This window comes from Mercenaria mercenaria, chromosome 2, assembly GCF_021730395.1.
Source record: "Mercenaria mercenaria strain notata chromosome 2, MADL_Memer_1, whole genome shotgun sequence".
NCBI lineage: Eukaryota > Metazoa > Mollusca > Bivalvia > Venerida > Veneridae > Mercenaria > Mercenaria mercenaria.
This window is the reverse complement of record NC_069362.1, coordinates 9,777,402-9,799,519: the sequence shown is the minus strand read 5'-3', so window position 1 is coordinate 9,799,519 and position 22,118 is coordinate 9,777,402. Positions and strand designations below refer to the sequence as shown.

The 22,118-nt window shown below is 35.0% G+C and overlaps 2 protein-coding genes across 2 annotated transcripts in view; one reads left to right on the top strand and one right to left on the bottom strand.

The window, feature by feature from the left end:
- LOC123563141 (GATA zinc finger domain-containing protein 3-like) overlaps positions 1-4,045 on the bottom strand; it is a 32,354-nt gene extending 28,309 nt beyond the window's left edge. Inside the window, exon 1 of the mRNA XM_045355763.2 lies at positions 3,898-4,045. The gene's annotated coding sequence lies outside the window, so the exon portion shown is untranslated. The remainder of the gene's footprint in view (positions 1-3,897) is intronic.
- Positions 1-22,118, top strand: part of LOC123563140 (U3 small nucleolar RNA-associated protein 6 homolog) — a 127,644-nt gene that overhangs the window by 78,103 nt on the left and 27,423 nt on the right. The window lies entirely within an intron of this gene.

Here is a 22,118-nt window from a genome sequence, read left to right as displayed (position 1 = left end):
GACTTGATGCTTTCTGTGTTACTCTTAAAGACTGCTTTCCAGGAAAATCAATCTTGTATGGGAATATGGTTTTGACCAGTATGGGTTTGAACCTTGTTTGGTAACATTGAGCTTGCACAGGGCATCTCTTTTAATAGTTGGATGTTCAACACGTCCCTGTGTCAGACTATATGAAATGTCAAAATCTTAAAACAGTAAAGTTTGATGTTTATTTATAGAACTAGGTTTGAACCCACTACCAACAGGTCAAGTGGCTTAGCTGTATCCTATGCTACTGCTCCACAGAAGAAATGATTTGAAAGTTCATGTTAAGTGTGACAGGAATGTTAATTGCAATAAAGTAAATGTAACAGCTTGTGGTGGCAATGAAAATCATCCTCTGATTATAAAAATAGTTACATCAAGTAATTAATGTTTATGTGAACTGATATTTTCATTAGGCCATTGTAAACTAATTGCTTGATTTTCATTCAACTTTTGTCAAAAACTGGAAGAAGCCATTTAGATTTTTCATCTCAGTATTTATAGATGTAACATATTATAGTGGAAACCCATTGCAAATTATTCTTCCGATTTTGATGACAGTAATATGCAGAAGTGTTGTATAAGAGCTGAAGTTGTCCTGGAAAGAGACACTCTCCAAATTTCATTAGCAAATCGATTTCTCATATTGAATACTGTAAAATCATTTAATTTCGTGGGCATGAAATTTCATGGTTTTGGTCAAAGTTGCAATTTCGTGGGTTTCAACTTTTGAACATAAAATAAATAGGAATTTTACTTGTTCGTTGGGATTAAATTTTGTGGATTGACTCAACCACAAAATCCACGAAAATTAGTCCCCCACGATTATTAGGCATTTCACAATAATGAAATTTATGGGCAGCAGTGGAAAAAAAGGGGAGGGGTTTCTGTGTAATTTAGATTATAAGAGTTGATATTTTAGCCAGGCTTCTTGTTTAACTTCTTTTAATTGAAAAAGCAAAATAGTGTTATCACTAAAAGAATATGTTTTTAAAAACATCATGCTGTACACGACTGTTTCTGTCTTTGCGACCAGTGTTTGCCATTCAGTCAGTATCTTTTTGGTAAGCATCCCTTTTAGCAAGTAATGGAACTGTCCAAATTGAAAGGTGGACAAGTTCATTATAGAAATTTAGCAGGGTAAGGGTTAGTCACAATAATCAAAGTTGTTATCTTTAGATGTAGTTGAGCATTAGAATCAGAACCAGTCTTGCTTGCAGTTTCATGTGCCATGAAAGCATGCATTTCTTGTGCTCTGTGTGGGTTTCAATGTAATTTTATTAATTAAATTTACTGTATGAGTTGTTTTAAGACTGTTGACAAGTTTTTATGTTTGATGTCTTAAACTGTTTCAGATATTGGATTGCCGTTTATGTTTGATATGGCTTTAATTGTTTCAGAAATTGAATTGCTAAGATTTGTTTTTTTTCTCAGGTAAATTTAATAAGCTAATGAATTGTTGTTTCTTTGAAGTTGTTTTAGTTATTGCCTTTACAAAAATGATACTGCCCTCTGCTGCCTTGTTGATAAACAATATAACAATGTTTTCCTTAGAATTTCTTTAGTCTGTATGAATAGCCTATTAATTTGATATATATCATTCGGCTAGGATTGTTTTATCACTTCCATGGTTATAGGCAATATTCATTATTGTGATTATGCTATCTGGAACGCATGGTCTCTGCGGAGCAAGTAACACGAAATTGCTATCTATAACATAGACCTCCGTTCCCGATTATTTTTCTCTTAGGAACATATTATTTATTATGAAAATGGCAGAATACTGTTAGTCTTTATGAATATATTTTGGCATGTTGATTATAGAAAAAATCATAAAAATCCATAATCATCGTAAAATTCGGGTTTCGCATATTTTCTACGCAATATGTTTTCTATTAACTCCCTTTATTACCTGTTCTTTATCGAACAGAAGATTATGACAGTTCATACAGAGAAGATGATATGGTGTATATTAGAGTATAATAAAACCTAATCATGTGACAGGGAGACTTAATTTGCGACGCCGGCAGGGGACCAGTTATTTGGAGTTATCAATGAGAAAAAGGCTGACTTGCGCATACAGAAAGTGAATGAGGTGTCCGGTCCAGTGGTTTGTAATTTAGTTGATGGGTATATTACATGGTGAGAAGATTGGGATGACAAGGTTCGAAAATATATCATAACACTTACAAAATGATTTTGTCAGGCATTCATCAATACGTTATTGATATACAACATGCCATGGCATTTTCTTATTGTGTGAATAATTTAATGGAAAATAAGAAAATGATTGACTGTTTATGCACGACTGCAATATTTGGGATAGACCGAATGAATTAGTTTGACAGCCTCGCAGAGTTCTTCAGCTCTCGTATTTTACTTACAACCCTAACAATAGTAAAAATTTATTCCTATATTTCATCTTTCTGTTTGCATTTTTATTCATCTTTAATATTTAATTAATAAAGAGTCGGCTTAAAATCTGATTTTCCCTGAAAAAAAATGAGGAAAAATACAGGTACACCAGCACTCTTCTGTATTTTTGCATAAAACTTTTTTTGCTTGCATACTACACAATTTTTCTTGCGAAACATGATGATATTTTTACAGTATTCAACCAGCTGTTTGATATTGAAATGCAATTAATTCCACTGCACATTTTCAAGATAATCTTGACAGATTTAAATTTAACTTGAAAATTATAATGCCATGGTTTGTGTTGTTAAAAATTATTTGATACAAGTTGTATTTTCAATAAAATAGGCAGAGTGAAGAAAAATATTTTTTGTTTCTTATCTAAGGCAGAAGAAGTAGAAATTTCTGGGGGTTTTTTAATGAAAGTATTAATAGACAGAGGATGTGAAGGAATCATGTAAATTGATGAGGCTTCTTCCAACAAGACTTCAAAAGCCAGTGATTTTGTTATTCTTTGTTTTATGTTTTAAAAGATTTTCCTTGTTTTGTCAAAGTCCACCATTAGACAACTATTATACTTTGTCATAAGTGGTAACCATAAAATATTAATTGTAACTTCAAAGATAATTTATTTATTGAAGCAATTAGCTGCAGGGAGTACTTCCTTCTGTTATGTGTAGATTTTCACTTGATTTGATGTATATGATCATTGGAGTGTCAACAAACACAGCCGCTGAATTTTTCAGCTCATTTAAATTGTCACAAGGAGTTCCCTGGGGTGCAGTAATTAGACCCAATTTGTTTTCTTTTTGAACAGTCCTTACCAAAACAAAGATGAAGAGCAGAATGTCAAAATTTTCACATAGATCTCAATTTTCTTATGATTGGACATGATAAATGATTGAAAATTTGCAAAATAGGGTAAATTATGTCTATTAGAAATAATATTGACATTTTAAACTTTACTTTTCATTGTTGCTTTGGGCTTTGCCGTTAAATGGTAACTGTTTTATTTACACCGGTATAGTAATATTCTTACGTAAATTATACTGCTTTAGGACATTATAAGAACTTGATAAAAAGCAACTTAAACTTTTATTACTAAACTTGCATATTGTATGGGTAAATTATAGTTCAGTTAAATTTTCAGTTTAAGTTTGGCAATTTGAATTTCAATAGAAAAGCCAATATTAATATTCAGAATTTCTGATGAAGTTACATTAAATCAAAAATCAGTTTTTGTAAAATTGAAAATGACTTATTTAGTCACTTTTCTGAACATTCTGAATAAAATATTAAATTCCAAAAAAAATTCAGTGTAAATAAAATGCAAAAGAAAAACATGATTGTGAGAACTATTTTCAATATTGCCAAATGTTATGCTTAATATTTACCGTAATTTTTTTTTAAACCTTAATAAAATTGTCTGAATGTCTGTTAATTATATATTATATTTACCTCATGATTTCAATTCCATATATGATCCCAACTGTAATAAAGAATATAAAATGTCACCAGGTCTGCCAGTGTTATTATTTATGAACTGTTCAACAAAATCCAGGTTGTTTTTACTTTGCACTATAAAAATCTTTATATAGCAGTAGTAGCAGTATTTGATCAGGCATTTTAAGTGTATCTTATCTGATAGGACAATTTAATGTTATCAGTTTCCTATGGAGCAACTCTGAGGACACCTATTTATTTGAGAAGACCTATTTAGTTGGTATTGAGTGGCGATGTTTGTCCAATAGTTTATAATCATTACTATCATGTTTGTCTGCTGATATTGCATGTCTTTGATGTTCAACTACTGACCACTTGCCCAGTACTAGATAATCTATAATGTTCACACCTTGTAATTATGATGTGTGACCAAGCTAGACTCATGATAAAGGTGGTTTTGCCAGTAAACTCTAGCGATTTCAAGTGTCAAGTTTGTGCTTTAACCTTTACCCTGCTGTATTTCTAAAATGGACTGGTCCACCAATTATTATTAATAGATGTGCCGGCTGATCTTGGTCAGTGCACTGGTTGCAAAGGCAAAATCACTTGCTGCCAACAGGAGGATTTTGTCCTACATTGCTTTCACACTGGCCATAGCTTTATCAGATCAAGTGGTTCCAACGTTGTTTGAGCGGTGAATTTTACGCCGATCAGATGGAGAAATATGGCCGATACTACAAATTTCTGGAATTGTAAGTATGATTTAAAGGAATTTCTACCCGTTAAATAACGAATCAAATGAAAACGATGGGTGCACCTGGAGCGCAAATGTGTCTATATTTTAGCACATGTGTCTATTTAGCTGAGATTTGTGCCGTTTATTCAAACACTTCTGTACAGTCCGGCGGGGGAAGGAGATTTTTGACAGTTTTTATCTGTACACCAAAGATCCAAAAACGTAAGGGATATGTTGGTTAGGTCCGACTTAATCCAAATTAAACTTAAACGTGGCAGCTATACATGTGGCAGAAACTGTATCATTTGCAAGTACATGTCCAACTCTACAAATTTCACAAGCACAGTAACTCAAGAAACGTTCAATATTAATGGACATCATACATGCACAACGGTCAGCGTGATCTACTTAAATACATGTAAGCTATGTAAGTTACAGTACGTTGGCCAAACAGGCAATACACTGAGGGAAAGATTCTATGGACATCTCGCCGATATTAGAATGCAGAACGACGTAAAACAGGTTTCCCGCCACTTTAATAGCGCGGGTCATAACGTTAACGCCATCGACGTCATAATCATCCAACAAACAGGACGTGATGTCAATAAACGATAAAGAACCGAGGAAGTTTGGATAAAAAAGCTTAGAACTAAATCACCAGAAGGTCTTAATTTGCAACAATGACAGATCCAATATATTTGGCTACAAAATTAGAAGATTTGGAAAGGAAAAAACAATGACAAGCCAGAATACGTATATCTATGTGAAATCTGTGGAAAAGAATGCACAACTAAACATCAAAAATACAAACACAAAAAAACCCATGAAGAGAAATACAAATGCTCATGGTGTGAGAAATTATATGTCAGGAGAGACACCCTTAAGCACCATTCCACCAGGATACATGGTTTTGAGGAGAAAGAATTTGTGAAAGTCACAGTGATGAAACATGACAAAGTGGTAACCTTTCCTAGATTACAAAACCCTACTCACAAAACTCTAATGAAGACACCTAAATTTAGGATCATGCTGGGAAAAACTGGAATGCCGTATGTCAAGATGACACCCAAGATGACACCCAAGATGAAACTTGAACGTAGCAGGAAGTTTGAGGAAGAACCACCAGTCAGAACACTTACATTCAGTATACCATCGCCCTTGTCGCCAATCCAACCAACACCCTGTACGAGCACGGATACCTTATGCCAGGACGAGTACGGAATGTTCAGTAATGAGAATGAACAATTAATTAGTGTCAACAGAGTTTACGGAATATTTGATTAAGTTAAAATTATTTCTTCTTGTACAAAAACTCTTAAAAACAGACTCCTTTTACATTTGGACCGATGCCAACAATTTTTGGACAGTTGCCAGAACCAATCTATTTATAGTAACAATTTTTCATCAAAGTCGTCCACATTTTATATACTTCAGTGTAGAAATTTCTTTTTATTTTATCCTGATGAAGGTCATTATATGACCGAAACTGGTAGATCTTATTAAATTAGTTAACCACACCCGGTGTTTGATGTGTCGTTCCTCTTAACTCTCTTTTGTTATCAGTTTAATACAAAAATGGTTGGAAGAAGGTCAGCGTACACCGTACGGTCCTGTATTAAGAATCGTTGTGTTCTTGGCATAGGGTGTAAAGACATTTTTAATGATATATGTTCTGTTTATGGGCATAATGAAATATCTTTTTCGACAGTTATCAGTTGGTTTAAGAAATTCAAATGTTGGTTAGTTTCAACAGAAGATGAACCACATGGCCGTCGGCCGAAAACAGCAACGTCTGCCAAGATGGTTGCTAGAGTGAAAGAAATAGTTGCTACTGATGCAAGATAGACCGCTAGACAAATAGCTAGTATGGTTGGCATCTCATAAGAGCAGCTCATACAATTCTGAAACGTAATTTGAAAATGAGAAAGATCTGTGCTAGATGGATTCCCCATCTGTTGACAGATGAGCAAAAAAGGGCACGCGTGCAATGCGCAAACTTGTTGCTTAAACAGTTTCCAAATTACAATGCACGATCTTTCGCAAATGTCGTCACTGGTGACGAGACATTGGTTCACTTTTTTGAGCCCAAACGAAAGATTCAGAACAAAATATGGGCAACAAAGTCTGGCAAAAGACCATGCATTGCACTAAAGTTCTTCGAAAACTAAAGAAATATTTCAAAACTCGAAGACCTGCAACTGGTTTGGCCAATGTCAGACTACATGAAAACGCGTCATCGCACAAGGCGTCTATTGTACAAGACTTTCTGAAGCAGGAAAAGGTTGTTGTGCTCCCTTCGTCACCCTCCTTATTCGTCTGACCTTACCGCGTGTGACTTCTTTTTGTTCCCAAGGCGCAAAAATTCCTTTCTGGTCGAAACTTTGTGCAGCGCAAACACCTCGGTTCTGCAATATTCCAGTGTCTTCATAGTAGACCTAGAAAATACTACGAAAAAGGCTTCAAGGATTGGATTAGAAGACTGAAATTTTGCAAATCTGTTGAAGGTGAATACTTCCAGGGGACCAAATAAAATTTTCATTGAAATCTATCAAGGATACATTTTTATGTGCTCAGATGCATTCATATTTGAACAATCCTCATAAAGAGTCAACCCGCTTTTGGCATGCTGTTCAGTACCATTCGTGGATGAGATAAATGTCCTTGAACTGGTTCTTGTTTTTACGAACTATTACTATTACTTACTTAATGATATTGTTCGATGTTCACCCTTGCTTTATGTTTTTGTGTTGATGTTTTTGACAAGTCCGCAAAAATATGTTAAATGTTAAGCGAGCATAAAAATGTATTATATATATTTAGTACAATATATTAGAAACGGCGGGATCATTATAATGATATAAAAGTCACTAAATTTATTCATCGTTAGGCTTTAATGACTGTTTTAAGACGGATAAGACTTCGCAAGTAAGACACAGAACGGTATCCATTTGATTGCGTTGCATAGCGACCCACTCGAAACGGCGTTGCATTAGGTTTTCGGCTGATTGTTCAGAAACAACCCTGAATAATTCAATGAAAATACACATGCTTTGTTTTAAGAGGTAGTCCTTTACATAAAAAGTGTTTAACAGTTACTTGCTCCCGATAAACACTATATTCGAGGCGATATTGTCCAAAACTGTCAAAAATCTCCTTCCCCCGCCGGACTGTACGTAAGTGTTTGAATAAACGGCACAAACCTCAGCTAAATAGACACATGTGCTAAAATATAGACACATTTGCACTCCAGGTGCACCCATCGGTTTCATTTGATTCGTTATTTAACGGGTTGAAATTCCTTTAAATCATACTTACAATACCGGAAATTTGTAGTATCGGCCATATTTCTCCATCTGATCGGCGTAAAATTCACCGCTCAAACAACCTTGGAACCACTTGATCTGATAAAGCTATGGCCAGTGTGGCTTTAGAAATCTCATAAGATTATTATTCGCTCAGCATTGCCAAATGAGCAGTTTTACTTAGAAACTTGTCAGATAAAGGCCACTTGAAAATTCCCACTATATAATGATGTTTTTCAATCAGAGGACATCAGTTTCCATTGTAGCAACTTTAAGGATGTGGATTTTTCTGAAGAAACCTTTTAGCTTGTACTGAGTGTTGTGGCAATATGTCTAATACTATCATGTTCCTAACTATAATGTTTGTCCTGTGATATTGCTTGGTTTAGATGTTCATTTGTTCCTTACTACTGTTGCCATACAGGACATATATCTTAACACTTAGAAAGCGACTGCTATATTTTCTTTCAAGATACGATGTACCTTCAATTTTTCATTGACGTAATATCAGGAATTTAGTATTTTAGTTTTATTAGACCATCCTGCAGCAAACAGTGCAGAAAGTATTTATGTTCAATACTTTATAATTCATGATGAAGTGGGACTGATAAATGTACAGTGATATGAAGCATTAAACCACTTACTTACACACCAGGAATCCTGATTATTATACAATATCTCTGATAAAGAATTTAATAAAGCTCGATTTTTCATGAGTTGTTTACAGATATACAAGTTGCCTATTCTGGGACTGGTATCTTTTGGCTATTGAGGTGTAAAGAGATATTCTGTGCGTCTCTACATAGCATTTGAGAGTTTTAAAAAAGGCAACTATAGGTATTGTTACAGAAATGTCAGTATTGTGACAGTAAAACCATTTCTTGCACATTTTATCAGTGATGGCTTGTGTTACATCATGCCTTGCACATTGTGTCAGTGTTTGCCTATGCTAGAGACAGTGTGTAATAGCATACTAAGCACATTGTTTCAATGATGGCCTTTGCTAGAAACAATATATAACAGAAAACCTTTTACATTGTGTCAGTGATGGCCTGTGCCAGAGACAATAATTATGTTACAGCATGTCTTGCCAATTGTGACAATGCTGGCCTGTACTAGAGACAATATGTTACAGCACGTCTTGCCCATTGTGACAATGCTGGCCTGTACTAGAGACAACATGTTACAGCATGTCTTTCCCATTGTGACAATGCTGGCCTGTGCCAGAGACAATATGTAACGGCAAGTCTTGCCCATTGTTACAATGCTGGCTTGTACTAGAGACAATATGTTACAGCATGTCTTGCCCATTGTCACAATACTGGCCTGTGCCAGAGACAATATGTTACAGCATGTCTTTCCCAATGTGAAAATGCAAGTCTTGCCCATTGTCACAATGCTGGCCTGTGCCAGAGACAATATGTTACAGCATGTCTTGCCCATTGTGACAATGGCAGCCTGTGACAGAGACAATATGTTACGGCATGTCTTGCCCATTGTGACAATGGCAGCCTGTGACAGAGACAATATGTTACGGCAAGTCTTGCCCATAGTGACAATGCTGGCCTGTGCCAGAGACAATGTGTTATGGCAAGTCTTGCCCATTGTGACAATGCTGGCCTGTGCCAGAGACAATGTGTTACGGTAAGTCTTGCCCATTGTGACAATGCTGGCCTGTGCAAGAGACAATGTGTTACGGCAAGTCTTGCCCATTGACACAATGCTGGCCTGTGCTAGAGACAATATGTTACAGCATGTCTTGCCCATTGTGACAATGATGGCCTGTGCTAGAGACAATATGTTACAGCATGTCTTGCCCATTGTGACAATGCTGGCCTGTGCTAGAGACAATATGTTACAGCATGTCTTGCCCATTGTGACAATGCTGGCCTTGCTCATTGTGACAATGATGGCCTGTGCCAGAGACAATATGTAACAGCATGTCTTGCGCATTGTGACAATGATGGCATGTGCTAGAGACAATATGTAACAGCATGTCTTGCTCATTGTGACAATGATGGCCTGTGCTAGAGACAATATGTAACAGCATGACTTGCCCATTGTGACAATGCTGGCCTGTGCTAGAGACAATATGTAACAGCATGACTTGCCCATTGTGACAATGCTGGCCTGTGCTAGAGACAATGTGTTACGGTAAGTCTTGCCCATTGTGACAATGCTGGCCTGTGCAAGAGACAATGTGTTACGGCAAGTCTTGCCCATTGACACAATGCTGGCCTGTGCTAGAGACAATATGTTACAGCATGTCTTGCCCATTGTGACAATGATGGCCTGTGCTAGAGACAATATGTTACAGCATGTCTTGCCCATTGTGACAATGCTGGCCTGTGCTAGAGACAATATGTTACGGCATGTCTTGCACATTGTGACAATGATGGCCTGTGCTAGAGACAATATGTAACAGCATGTCTTGCTCATTGTGACAATGAGTGTGCTAGAGACAAAATGTTGTCAGTAACATTTGTTTTTGGGGCATTCATTGTCAATTACAATTTTGTTTTGAACAATCAAGTTCAGTAACTGTTGTGTTTTGAACAGTTTTTGTCAGTTACAGTTGTTTTAAGAATAATCTATGTCAGTAACAGTTTTTGAGTAATAGTTGTGTTAGGAACAGTCCATGTCAGTAACAGCTAGTTGTGTTGAGGACAATCAGTGTCTTAACAGTTGTGTTGGGGACACTTAGTCAGTAACAGCTGCTGTGGTGTAATAGTTGTGTTGGGAGGAATCTCTGTCAGTAACATTTGTGTTGGGGATCTTTAGTGTTTGTAACAGTTGTGTTGAGAAGATATTGTGTTAGTATCAGTTGTGTTGGGGCAATTTGTATCAGTAGCAGTTGTGTTGAGAAGATTTTTTGTCAGTATCAGTTGTGTTGGGGACAATTTGTATCAGTTTCAGTTGTGTTGGAGATGATTTATGTCAGTAACAGTTATGTAGGAGACAATATTTGTCTGTAAAGATTTGTGTTCTTGTAGTTATAAACTGTATTTTCATCTAGCAGGATACATGTTATGCTTCAAGCTAGTTAATTCAGTTTGAAGAACAGTAATGCACCAATATATCTTGAAAAATAAATGGAAACCAACAACTCAGTTTTAGTGTTTGATGTCCAATTTGTACATCATTTATGTCCTTGACGTCCACTCCCATGGTCTGTTAATACATGTATTCATGTGCAATAACTTAATCATACAGATTTGAACTCTTCTGCTAAATATTGGCATAAGTGTTGCTAGGTATGAAACATGACCACTTGAGACCATTTGAAGAGTCCTTATAAATGCAGGAGAGCAAGCGGTTGCATAATTTTGTATGATATCTGTATAGATACACTAAAACTGTACAAATATTTTACAGTGTACTCAGTGACATATTTATGACATCAATATTGGCCATTTCTAACTTTATAAGGACCATTGTTTCAACAAAGTGGCTTCTTTTGACTCGTACCTGGATATTTTATACCCGACTAGAGTTGTGCCCCTTTTAGACTTTTTATTTAGTTTAATATTCACTCTTAATAGTGCAAACTCAACTTAGATATTTTATAACTTGCTTGTATGAATTTACAATATTTGAATGGATGAATTGTAATTCCGTTAATTCATGTTAATTAGTAGGCTGGTTCGATTAAACAAGGAATTCTACCCATGAATATTGTAACATAAAACAAATGTAACCTAAGGTCAAGTTGGCATTATATATTTCTCTGTGAGATGTTTACATGATAAATAATAAAACAGTTCAAAACATATTCTCATGATTTTGCTGTATAACTTACAGTCTATCCATATGAATACAGTCTGTGGAATCATTAATACGTAAATTGATTAATTATATTAATTTCATACTCACGATTGTAATTCAATCCAGCGACAGGTTTCTAACCTAACACTGACTGTTACTAAACACACAGTATGGGTTATTCTTTACGGGGCTGTTCAAACACATGAAATAATACTAGAGCGCATTTCCCTCCAAACTGGGCGGCCATATTACACTTCACTTACTGAAGATGTTTAACATTTGGATTACGGATTAAATACTGTTTGAAATTAGAGACTGTTTTTATTTACTTTTTTCAATCAAGTTTATTTACCTTTTGTAGATCAATGAAGCCCAGTTTCTGCACAAAGAGGTTAAGCAATTTTTTTTAGAATGTTAGAGGTCAAAACAATTACTTGCTTACAATAACGGAGCTACAGAAAGTCAGTTTGAGACCTTAGGAATATTTACTTTGTCATTGAACTTTTTTCATTTTGGTCATGATAGAAATGTAAGTGTTTTGATGAAATGTCCAAGGTTGTTTTGTATGCTTGAAGCTTTAGTTAGCAGGTGTTTTAGTGTCAAGGCTGTTTCTGACCATTGATGTACTGTTTCTTTGCTTTTGGTACTAGCATAAAGAAGGTTGCTGATTTCAAATTACTGATCCTCTATATTGAAACATTGATAGATATATTTTGCCACTTTCCATCACAAGTACACTGAGTGTGTAGTAATAAAGATACTTTTCAGCATATTCTGTAGACTGGTCCCTTACAGACATCAAAAAAGTACTGTGGGTGAGGAACCTTAAAGAGGTCCTGGAGGGGGGGTGGGGGTGGGGAGCCAGATTAGATATCCATACATCTACTAAATTATGTATCTCACAAGCCTAAGAGCTAAGAAAGGATTAGACAAATGTAGTAAAAAAAAATAAGTTAAGAAAAAATAGAGATTTTCCAGCAGTAGCAACACCTGTAGACAAGAGTCTCTGAAGATTCTAAAAATCTTTATATCAAGACCCATTGTGGATATATTATAAGTACAGTGTAACTTCCGAAAACCGAACGACCTTAGGACCAGCCTAAAAGTTCGGTTTTTGGAAGTTTCCGGAATTCAGAAGTTCGAAAGTTTGTGGGCAAAGTGGACGTGATGCACAAGAGTTATGTTTTCTTACAGGAGATTATTATCCTTTTAATTTTACAATTTCATACAAAGAAATTAATTAATTAATTAGAAACATTAAGGATAATAGATACATAAATAACAAATATAAAAAGAAACAACATAACTTTAATACTAGCATTCATTAAAGTTTAATTATAAATTAATATATTAATTATATAGCGTGTCAAAATAAACGTGCGCCACTAACAGATAAACAAAAGAACATGTTGACAGCATTTTTAGATTATCAGGTGACACTTTTAATCTAGCAAATATTTTGCTGTTCGGTTTTCGGAAGTCAATTCTAGTGTTAAAATATAAACGGTGCTTCAAAAATCGTCCGGTTTTCAGAATTCGGAAGTTCCGGTTTTCAGAAGTTAAAAATATATAGAAATAAGAACAGAAAAATACGGGACCTTGAGTTCCGTGCGGTTTTCAAAGGTTTCCGGTTTTCAGAAGGTCCGGTTTTCGGAAGTTACACTGTAGTACAATTTAAAGAACTGTTGATACAGCACGCAGATAGCATTAGATTTATTAGTTTGTACCCACAATTCAATGAAGTGCTTTCATTTAGCATTATCACAGCTATCTTGCATTGACTTCCTATACCTTAGAAGTAAAGTTTATTTGTTTACAAACGATTATCTATTTCGAATGTCTGATAATATTGAGACGGTGATTTGCAAGTTTTTAATCGTACTTAAACTGTTTAAAGTCTTTCAGGTACTTCTTATTTTTTGCCGGTTTCTAAGCTGCCTAGATTTATCTTACCCAAAGTTTCATATTTATCTTGTTTTGTTTGTTTGTACTTTAAAGAAAAAAAGGGCAAGTTTATATTGCTACAGAATCTATTAGATTTGCTTTTTGTTGAGTTTTAAATCACATTGACATAATTTAGGTAGTATGGTGATTTTCCAGATTTAATGGTGGGCATGATTTCCAGCACAGATGAGCACTTGGGTAGAACCACCAATATGCCGTATGCCAATTGGATAATTTTCTCCCTTCAAAGAATTCTACACCCTGAAGGGTCCAAAACTGAAAGGCATTAGGGGCAAGTGATTTGTAGTTGGCATTATACTTGGCCAGGGATTTTTGCCCTAAATGCTTTTATTGTTGTCTTAGACAGTGAATGAAGCTGGAAATTTTGATTGTTTACATTATAGAATGGTACAATGGCTAAAACCTCTATTTAAATGCACATTTCATTTTTGTATAAAAAGTCTTGAAGTTATTATAGGCACAAGGATTTTAATTTAAGCAGCGTTGGTATGATTTGGTACATGTATGGTAATCTTATAATAGCAAGGTTAGACATGCTCTTTTGATATAAAATGTTACAGTAGTAGAAAAGCAGGAAAGTTTGCAGCACCGAATGAATGTTTAGAAGACTCAGTCATCAAAAAAGAGAAATCCTTGAGCTGAAAACATCCTGTAAAACATGTACAAAATCTGTGATTATAAAGCTCCTGATTATTTGTTTTTCAGAGATAGTTATCAAATAGGGTCATAATAAGGGTCTTTGTATGAACACTTGTCTCCGTGACCTTAGATGACCTGGCACAGATAAGATTAAATGTATTACTACCATATTTGGGAGTGTTTGGTTATTTGTTCTGTTGTTTATCAGTCTGTCTACAATTATGGTATGATTCCAGAACTTCAGGTTCATGACGCTGGTATTGTCTTTGACATTGCCTGTGAGTTTGAAACTGTTTCCTGTTTTAATGCTTATGTTTTATTTATAAAATTAAAGTCAGTATTGTTCTAAATTAAATGTTGCTGTAACAAAAATAAGGGTATTTGCCAAATATTTTGATTCATTCCTCATGGTCATTTAATGAAAAAAGATCTTACGTCAGTTGTGTTCCACTTCTGTTTTCCGTTAGTAGACCGAAGTAATGGCAGTATAAATTACCCATTTTCCATGTACGATTTTGGCACTCTCGTTTTTACAGCAAATCTACTCATTGAGCTACTTTTTTGACCGAAGAATGCCATATTGGTTAACGCTATGACATAACTGCATGGAAATTGCAGAGTATCATTATGGGTCTGCAACCGTAATGTTTTGATTAGATATTGGTCTGTAACTTTTCAGTCTTTTGCAGAAAATGTTAGAACTGGAACCTGAAATGCACTTACAATGTATAATACTGTAGGAAGATTAAGTAATGTTGGCGTCTGAATGAAAACGCGATTTTGATAGTAAACAGCTTTGTTGGTTTTAGTCTTAGCAGCTGGTTATATTTTTTTTAGAGATAATGCCGGTTATTCTTGCATCAAAACTACTTTTTTTACAATTGATCTTGGCTTGTATATAGATTAACAAGGCAATACACGTTAAAGCAAGTTTTTTTTCTGAAAACGAGTTTTGTACATTTTTTTAGCTCGACTATTCGAAGAATAGTCTAGTCTAGCTATTCTACTCACCCTGGCATCGGCGTCGGCATCGGCGTCACACCTTGGTTAAGTTTTTGCATGCAAGTACATACAGCCATCAATTAAAGGCATATAGCTTTGAAACTTATTTTTTCTTTTTCTAGGTCAATAACCAACCTCTCTTGGACAAGTCCCATAACTCTGACATGTATTTGAGCAAATTATGCCCCCTTTTGGACTTAGAAAATTTTGGTTAAAGTTTTACATGCAGGTTACTATCTCCAAAACTAATGCAGATATTGATTTGAAACTTCACATGTTTCTTTGGGGTTATAAAACTAGTTGATAGCAGCAAGTCCCATAACTCTGACTTTCATTTTGGCCAAATTATGCCCCCTTTTGGACTTAGAAAATTCTGGTTAAAGTTTTGCATGCAAGTACATACAGCTATTTCTGAAAGGCTTATAAATTTGAAACTTATTTTTTTCTTTTTCTAGATCAATTACCAACCTCACTGTGTCAAGACCCATAACTCTGACATGTATTTTTAGCAAATTATGCCCCCTTTTAGACTTAGAAAATTTTGGTTAAAATTTTACATGCAAGTTATTATCTCCAAAACTAATGCAGATATTGATTTGAAACTTCACATGTGTCTTCGGGGTTATAAAACTAGTTGATAGCAACAAGTCCCATAACTCCGACCTTCATTTTGGCCAAATTATTCCCCCTTCTGGACTTAGAAAATTCTGGTTAAAGTTTTGCATGCAAGTACATACAGCTATTTCTAAAAGGCATATAGATTTGAAACTTATTTTTTCTTTTTGTAGATCAATTACCAACCTCACTGGATCAAGTTTCATAACTCTGACATGTTTTTTGAGCAAATTATGCCCCCTTTTAGACTTAGAAAAAATTTTGGTTAAAGTTTTACATGCAAGTTATTATCTCCAAAACTAATGCAGATATTGATTTGAAACTTCACATGTTTCTTTGGGGTTATAAAACTAGTTGATAGCAGCAAGTCCCATAACTCTGACCTTCATTTTGGCCAAATTATGCCCCCTTTTGGACTTAGCAAATTCTGGTTAAAGTTTTGTGTGCAAGTACATACAGCTATTTCTAAAAGGCATATAGATTTGAAACTTATTTTTCTTTTTCTAGATCAATTACTAACCTCAAGTTCCATAACTCTGGCATGTATTTTGGGCAAATTATGCCCCCTTTTGGACTTTGAAAATTCTGGTTAAAGTTCTACATGCAAGTTTCTATCTCCAAAACTAATGCCGATATTGAATTGAAACTTCACATGTGCCTTAGGGGTTATAAAACTAGTTGATAGCAGCAAGTCCCATAACTGATATGCATTTTGGTCAAATTATTCCCCCTTTTGAACTTAAAACTCTTTTGATATTTAATCTTTTTAGGTAATATTTTCCTGCCTCTGGGACAATATTTCGAATAGTCGAGCTTGGCTGTCTTACGGACAGCTCTTGTTTTACATATATTTAAATAAACAAGGGAATCTGCATCTTTGCATTTTAAAGGGACTTAAACCCATACATTTTAGGAGAGAAATAACCAAAACTATTGTGCAGAAGGTAAATTAAACCATTGCAATATTTTTGAAATAATGCACAAAGTTTACAATCTTCTTGCATATCCACCAATATCTAACTTTTATTTTCACCCACTTTATCATTTTTCAGTGTCATATATATACATTTTATGCCAAACTACTGGTGGACATAAACATGTTGAAAAATTTCACCCAGACTGTGGGTACCAGTAGTTAAAATTAACACTATAATTATAAAAATAGTATTGAATTGTTGAGTTGTACACTTACAAAATTAATGGTAGCTAAAACGTCAGCTTCAAAATAACACAAAAATAATGCAATCAGAAATAGGTTTAAAGTGTTCTTGTGAGTGGAACTAATTATAAGGTAGACAAAGTTGGCTAAAAATTGTATTTATTGTATCTTGCATCAATTATGACAAAGTATTTATAACTTTCTATTACTTAGAAATCAGTTACAAATGTTACATCACGTTACAATATGAATTCCTCATTTCACACAATGTAGAGAAGGAATTTGACATGTTATTATAAACAATCAGTTCGTCTCTCAACAGCTCATTTTCTGTGTCCTGAAGAAGGGCGGCGACTGCCAAGTTTTTTTCTCGCTCCAGTTCTTAGAAAGACGATGTTTTTGGCAGATAATTATAGAATTCTTTTTATTGATATTCTGTTTACAACATTAGTTTTAGTTTGATTGACAGATCCTTATCAAACTTCCCAAGCATCTTTCTTGGATATTGTTTATTACGTAAGACTTGTATCAATATTCTAATTAGTATCTTTGTTCAAGAATGTATAAGCACTTCTGTTTTGAGGTTTTCTGTATGTTTTGTTGTTGATTATGATACAAGAAATGTTTTGAAAAGATGTAAGACGGCTTTATTAGAACATCTGTTCTGGAATATAATTATCAGAAAGTAAAAGAAATATGTTAAATGGCTCTTGGTTGATCCGCTTTGTATTTATTATCAGCTAACTGGTTGAACACGAGGTGTGTTAACTGAAGGCTTGCACCTCATCTGTCCATCAGTCACATTCTTGTCTGTCCAGTAACTTTACAATATATGGATGGATTTTCAAAATAGATGGGTACAAACATTACCACAACAAGACATTGTGCTGAGGTCAAGGTTTGAGATCAAAGTTGTTTGGTCATTTTGCTTGTTCAGTCAATTGCCAAGTATGGATGGATATTTAAAATAACTTGGCACACAAACATTAACCATAACAAGACAATTTATTTGGTTCAAGACCAAGAACCTTAGCTGAAAGGTCAAGGTCACAGTTAGAGAAAGTTGTAGGTCATATTTCTTGTATGTAACTTTTTAGTTGATCTGATTTTTTGAAAAGAAAAGATGAGTTATTGTCATCACTTGATCGGTGTCGGCGTTGCCTGGTTAAGTTTTATGTTTAGGTCAGCTTTTCTCCTGAACTATCAAAGGTATTGCTTTGAAACTTGCAACAGTTGTTCACCATCATAAGCTGACCCTGTACAGCAAGAAACATAACTCTGTCCTGCTTTTTGCAAAAATTATGGCCCCTATTGGACTTAGAAAATCAGATTTCTTGGTTAAGTTTTATGTTTAGGTCAGCTTTTCTCCAGAACTATCAAAGCTATTGCTTTGAAACTTGCAACTGTTGTTCACCATCATAAGCTGACTCTGTACATCAAAAAACATAACTCCATCCTGCTTTTTGCAAGATTTATGGCCCTTTTTGGACTTAAATATCAAAAGTCAAGTCTACAGGTAGATTTGCAAGATGTTGTAAGTTAAGCTCTGATTGGCTAGTGAAAGGGTCATCAGAACGAGGCTATGAATAGGTCGTTGTCAGATCCTATGCGTAGCGTAATAGGAGATGTACTTTAGTCAGACTGGTGTTACAATTCACCTTAAAACATTTTGTTAAATCTTCCAGAACTAAATTGAAGATAAGAAATACTACAGCCACCTTTTTGCCAGTCTTATGCTGTACCAGAAAGCGATCCATCAGGTTTTACTGTAATACCCCTGGTATGGTGACAGATCAAATCCCTGGTATGACTTTATTAACAATATTTAGATGTTTTGAAACTGTGATTAACTTGAGGGCTTTTGCCAAGAAATGTCCATGATGAATACTGGTCAGTTTTTTTCAGACAGTATTAGTTTTGCCCAATGAAAACAGTGATGAATATTAACGAGAGATTAATTTGAAAAAAAAAAACATTGAATGACCAGTTCTGTACTTATCATTACAAATATTAACCTTTGACTTACTAAAACATTTCTAGTACCAACTGTTATTACGTTTTAAGGTAAATTATGAATATAATGAAGGAAATTGTTTAACATTTTTAACCATTTAAACGAGATAGGTTAATAAGATATTCATGCACAGTGTATTTTGTCATTTTAATTACATACTTTGTATTCTCTTGCATAATATGTCATGTCTGTTTCATGAGAAAAAGAAAATTATTGTTTATTAAAAAGCGACAGTTACATGTACACATTCAAAAAGAAAGTTTGTTTAACCTTTATGCTGTTAAATTTCTAGAATGGACTGGTCCTTCATTCAGTTTGGACAGTACCACTTCTTATTCAAAGAGAGTTTCACTCAAAATTTACTGACTGAATAGCGAACAGTGCAGACCAAGATCAAGACTGCATGGATGTGCAGGCTGATCTTGGTCTGCACTGGTTGCAAAGGCAAAACCACTTGCCGACAGCAGGCTAAAAGTTAAAGTATATCTAGCAGCTTATACCACAATTATTTCACAATTTGAATGAACTTCATGATTCCATATAGCCACTCTGAGTCTGGTAACTGTATAATGTGCTGAGACTTTCATTCAAACAAGGTTTAATCCCCAAAATGAAGTTCCCTATTCGTTTTTATATTCACTAAATGCATTATAGATTCTGCTGAAATTTTATACACTGTAGCAACTAGTTTTACAATATTAGGATCCATGCAAAGTTTCAGCAATTGTAATCAATTACAAGCAATTTTTTTGCAAATTGGACATTCTTCTTTTGAAAGTCAGTTTCTGTATTGATACTTAATTGTTACAATGTATTATTTTGGGTTTAATGCTGTTTTTCAGCAGTATTTCAGTTATGTAACTGTGGGCAGTTACCCCAACCAGTGTTCCTGGATTCTGTACCAGTACAAACCTGTTCTCCACAAGTAACTGCCAACTTCCCCACATGAATTTGAGGTGGAGGACAAAATGATTTCAGACACAGTATCTTCTGTCAAATGGTCACCAAGAACATACGCCCTACCAGGGGATCAAACTTATGACCCCATGATCCATAGACATGCGCTCTCCCTATTGAGCTGAGCGGGTGGGCTTCTGTGTTGATAAGTTATAGCCCCTTCATGCCACGTTTCCTCAGAAATGGCTAATAATTTCAATGTATTATTTCACTCTAAATTGCATTAGGAGTAGCTTTATCGCATAACATGGCAAAGTTGTATAAATAAAGAGAACATTAATTTTGTTTATTTTCCTATTTGACTGAGAGGTTGTTGTCTGGAAAAGTTGATAGGAAACAAAACAGTTATATAGAATCTAGTTGTTACAGTGAATCACAGAAAAGCTTACACTAATAAAATCCAGTGGGGCTAATAGTGGTCTGCATATAGTGAATTTCCAGCTTTAATGGAGCCCAAGATGTAAGATGGCCCCTTTTTCCATTTCTTCAGGCATGGGTAAGAACTTTGGTAGAACTGCCCTTGAGCCTTTGTAAATCTGAGGCTCGAGTCAAAAGCCATGAAGGCAAAGTGTAATCACTTAACCATAATTTTAAGGCAGTTAGGAATATATGAAAACAAGAGGTTAATTTCGAAACAGTTGCATGTGCATATAGATAAAGCCGGAGATGCATTATTTCCAATCATTTCCCTTTATGTATCCAGTTTATGTATCCAGTTGATGTATTGTCTTGCACAGGAGACCTGCCTAGATCACCAGATGGTCAATAATCAGCAATATAATTGCTCCATGCATCATGAATTTTTCAGTGTTTTACATGTCCAATAGTGATAAATTTGACAAGCTGAAATTACTCATTATATCCAAGACTTCAGACTTTAAAGTAGGAGACAGTTTATATCAAATAGCATAGTGACTTTTAATCAGAATAGTGATTAAAGTGTTTTACATCACACTTACAAAATATACTGCAGAATCATTTAATTGTTGTGTGTCCAAAGAATGCTGAATTTCCTAATAAGAATACGTAATCACACACATTGTTGAGTGCCATTACAGGTCCACACAGTTAATCAGATACAGCATTCAATTATAAGGGGCCTCAATGGCCTAGTGTTTAAGGTTGATGACCCCTCACCAATGTGGGTTTGAGCCTCACTTAGGGTGTAGAATTCATCATGTGAGGAAGCCATCCAGCTTGCACTAGGGGGCACCTAGGGTCTTCCTCCACCAAGAAAAGCTGGAAAGTTGCCATATGACCTATAATCAAATCGGTCAACCCAACAAAAAAAACCCCAAACAAACAAACGAAAAACAGCATTCAATTATTGTGGTCACACTGAGTATAACCTTCTTACAAAAGAAGCTGAACATGAAACAAAGAGGGTTTTGTTTCTCCAGTGAAGCAATAAAAGAAGGCACATTCTAAGTTGCAATTTTGTTGCAATTTGGGAGATCAACTATAAAAATCTTCCTTTCAGCAGCAGATAACAAAATATCATATATCTCTGTCACAGACTGTGATGATTTGGAGCCATTTTCTGACTGGTTATTAAAGAAACAATGCCTCTGGAATTGGATTTTGGCAAGATAATTGACTGGGCCTCTTGCTTGCCTTTATTTCCCATTTATTGCAGAACTTTCTGACAGGAAAATACAACCAGTCTGGGATCTTTCCTGGTATATTGGAATGAAAGTATTTCCGAATTTTTCAAGGAAAATGAATGAAATGACAGGAAATTTGACCAATATCAATATTGCCAGGGCTTTGTGTGAACAGGGGAAATTACTGATGACATATTGATAATTAATTGTTGAGAATGTGTGAAATATTGCCTCTTGTTTAGGCTGTAGAGGGGGAATTAATTCAGCAATTAATTAGATATGTCAAAGAGCACTGGCTAGCCATGTGTTATAGCAATTCAGGATGCAGGGTGAACAAACAAAAAATGCCATTAAGGACAAAGTTTGGGAATAATTGCATTCGTTTTCCCAGCAAAAATACAATCAGTAGCAGCACAATAACTTGTCATTTTGTCAGTATATGTCTTCCCTGAGGACAAGGACTGTAATCCTGTCAGAC